This window comes from Fragaria vesca, linkage group LG6, assembly GCF_000184155.1.
Source record: "Fragaria vesca subsp. vesca linkage group LG6, FraVesHawaii_1.0, whole genome shotgun sequence".
Taxonomy (NCBI): domain Eukaryota; kingdom Viridiplantae; phylum Streptophyta; class Magnoliopsida; order Rosales; family Rosaceae; genus Fragaria; species Fragaria vesca.
Genome location: NC_020496.1, coordinates 34827043 through 34830996, shown reverse-complemented (window position 1 = coordinate 34830996; position 3954 = coordinate 34827043). Strand labels below are relative to the sequence as shown.

Here is a 3954-nt window from a genome sequence, read left to right as displayed (position 1 = left end):
CTAAATTTTAATTGTTGTTTTGCTGAATTAGGGAATAGAATTCAATAGGGAATATAATTCAGTTAACTAGGTGTTGAGTCTTCCTGTTTCTACTGCAACCGCTGAGAGAGCTTTTTCATCCATGAATATCATCAAAAACAAACTTAGAAATAAGATAGAGGATGATTTTCTTGATGATTGCATGGTGCTTCACATTGAAAATAAATTTGCTAAAGCGGTGATTAATGATTTTGAAGCTTTAGGGCCTCGTAGAGTAAAGTTTAGTTAGTTTTTATTTATGTGTTTGAGGGTAAGGCTTATTACGTCCTCCCTATGTATGTGTCATTTATTAATTAATCAAAATTTCTCGCATCGTCGAACAAAATTTTTTTTATGCTATAATTAGCCCAGGTGACATTCTCATCCTGGCTCCGCCACTGCTTTTACTACGTGTGTTTGATGGATCCATTGAGAATCACAATCATCTCTTTGTTGAGTGTCCACTTTCTATGAAAATATGTAGTCTTATATTCAACTGTCCAAGTGTGGTGTATGAATCAAATGATCGTGGTTAAGGGAATTGTAACATTTTCTGCTTAGTTGTATGTAGTTACCTCTTTTTTATTTGACACTCTCTTTTCGGATTGTTCGTGATATTTCAAAAGCTTCTTAAACCCAATGACTAATCCATTGAGGGTCCGTCAGCCAACATGGCATTGCATCCCCTTCCCTAGCCATGTTTATAATTCAACAATAACATTGAGCAACACCAGCGTTCGAACTCATGACGTGGAGGTTCTATATCACGTAGTTACCTCCTTTATCCTGAACTACAATTCTTTTTTTAACAACAAAAACTTGTCCCGTAGATTATGTATGATGGGTCATGTAGTGTTCAATATGCGTGGGTATAACACTATAACTCCATTTCTGTGTTTAACGATCGACTCCAGTCACTCCACCAATATATGACAGTTTAGGGTTTGGGTTAGAATTATCGTAATGCTTTGCTAGCCCCAAAGGTCATTAGTAATTTAGTATTCATCACTACTGTCACATAATCAGGGTTCATGATCGAGCTTTTCTATTAGTGGGAGTTGCACTAGAACTTAAAGTAGCTACTTGCAAGTCTGAAGCGTCAACTTTGTTTTCTGCATATTCTAAGCTTACAGACTTATGATCACGTTGCCATTTTGTTACATTAAAAGCTAAAACCCTGCGTTAAGCTACAAGATAAGTTTTTCTTTTGGAATTAAGCTACAAGATAAGTTAAACAACAATCCCAGTTGCATTAGTTTACACTTTACAAGAGAGAGAAAGAAACCTTTAAAAAGAGCATGGGATTCACATGGAGTACTTTTAAAAATTGAATTCTCCAACAAATTTAGCATAATCATGCTAGGACCTTCAAATTTATTCACCCGACCTCATTATATTCTGAGTTCTTAAATAACATATATATCTTCTTATATAATGACTATAAAAGACAATAATTACACAACAAAAAATATAATATTTATTCTCTTTAAACTTTTCAATTCAATAACAATGAATTGCTTTTTATATTCTNTNNTNTNNTTACTATTTACTCATAATATTCTAGCATTATATATATATATATATATATATTATAACAACTAAAACTATGAGTAATATCCATCATGTGGACAGAAAAATTTATGTTATCTAACATATTATAGTACTGTTGCACGCATATACGTGAAAACAATTTGTTTTTTGTTTTTTTAAATGATCTATAAATTATCAAGTTCATGTAAAAACATACTTTTGATGATCGATAAAGATTAATTTTGAGACACAATACCTTATTTTTATAAGATAAAAGTACTCTTCATGATTCGAATTAACTTTTCTCTGAAATTGATGTCATTGAAATTCTTTCTTACAATTTGATAAAAAAAATGAAGGTCTAGTGACATTTTATGCAAAAATAAAAAAATCAAGAAATGGAGATCGGGAATGGAGGTTTGCGTGAAAAAAAATAAAATTAAAGAATGGATGTTCGCATGCGAAAAAAGAAGAAGGAATGGGAGGTCTAATGAGTGAATAAGTGATGCAATGAGTAATATATTGAAATATATGTGAATTACATAAACAAGGTTATTTTAGAAATTTGAATGGAGGTCTAGTGAGCAAATGTTTGTACTTAAAAGTAAAATGGAGGTGTAGAGAGAATAAGAGGTAGACTGAGCAAATTTGGAGGTCCTAATAGCCGCACTCTTAATAAAATTATGTGGATATGTTTCTCTTTCTGTTGTATTAGTTGTTAAGTAAAGTGAGATGTATATGATACCTAAAAAAATGATTCATCCAACATTACTCATTTCTAAATGTAGGTTGTCCATCAAATCCAATGTTGTTATTTGCAAATCATTGAATGTATTACCCTTGAAGTGTAGAATGCATGACATTAATTATATACAAAGTATGTTTTAGCGCTCAAATAGTTTCCCTAAAGCGTAAATTTTTGGTTGTTACTTCTATATAATCGAGACATTGTTGTTGTTGGAGATGTTCTTAGGCTCACACGTCCGCATGACTTACTGCACGTGTGTTCGTGTTTACCCTTGTCTTGAGGACACAACTACTCCCACAATTAACACACCTTTGTGGCTTGATAAAATACAAACAAAGAATCGGCTCAAAGGTGACGTGAAACTAATCGAATCTCTTTGTTTCCACTTCTCAACAATTTTTTTCAAAAACTCTATGTCGGATATCACACAATGTCTCATCAATCCCGAAAGTTCTTTACATGATTTTTCACGGGGCAAAAATCCACATTCCCGATTGTACAAGTATTTTTGCTACAACCTCAACATCAATTATTCACTAGAGTTGACAATGGATTGTTTGTAGGTATCAAGCTGCTTTACAAGTCTTTTTTCAAGTCCACACTCCCACCACATTAATGAATGAGTGCTTACCTTTTAGAACACAACCTCTTTTAAGCAGCTTCCTTTTCTGGACAACTCCTAAGCTCCCAAAAAAGAAGATCATGTTCCACCCTCTTCAGTCAAAGATCCTACTTGGCCAAATCACACACCGTCCACGTGTACGGATCTACATCATTAAGAGCTCAACTGAACTAAACTGTACTTCCAGATCAAAAGCAAAGCCCCTCTCATTGTCTGACACGTGCGCTGTATAACGAAGCTCTATTTTGGCAGTTTCTGCCTAAGTTGCTCCCCACTCCAACTGCCCCCTTTGCGTTTTCCGATCTTGTTCTAGGTTTTAATTCGTAAATATTGACAAGCGAAAAATGAGACATCTGTATTTCATATTCGAGTTTACTGGATTTCTTATAGGATTTCCAATCGGTCTTCTACTGGGTTTCTTCATATTCATATTCTCATCAAAGCATGTAGATGTGAAGGTGACTCTTAACCCTTTTCTTATTTTTCCATGTTCAATGCCAGTTCTGATTCTTGGTCAGCATTGATTTGTAGGGTCGATTCAATTTTTCTTTTTGTGCTTTATATAATCAATATTGTAATATCTACGATACTGTTGAAATTCTGCACATTTTGAATAGATTAATACCAAACAGCATATACCCAGTCACCCAGATAGTTATTATTTTTATCTGAGATACCCAACACTGGTTAATTTGCTGATATTTGCTTCTTTGGACTCATTTTGGGTAAATAAAACCACAGTTTTTATGGCCATTTCTGATGTAAAATTTGCAGGATCCAGATATAAAATCACTCAGTCAGTGTGATTCAAACTCTCTAGTTGATCTTTTCTCAGAGATTCCTCCGTGGGTGAAGCATCCTGATTTTGAAAGAGTGAGTTCAAAGTACTAACTGAGCCTCATGTTAGTTGTTATATGCATTGCACTGTCACATTTAGTCCAAAATTAGTTTTATGAACAATTATTTGTATTTGTGCAGATTGACTGGTTGAACAAGGCTTTACATGATATGTGGCCTTACCTTGATAAGGTGATCT

General features: G+C 33.8%; 1 pseudogene; it reads left to right on the top strand.

The window, feature by feature from the left end:
• The first annotated feature begins 3677 nt into the window (after positions 1–3677).
• The window catches only part of LOC101314971, a 3889-nt pseudogene continuing 3612 nt past the window's right edge, over positions 3678–3954 (top strand).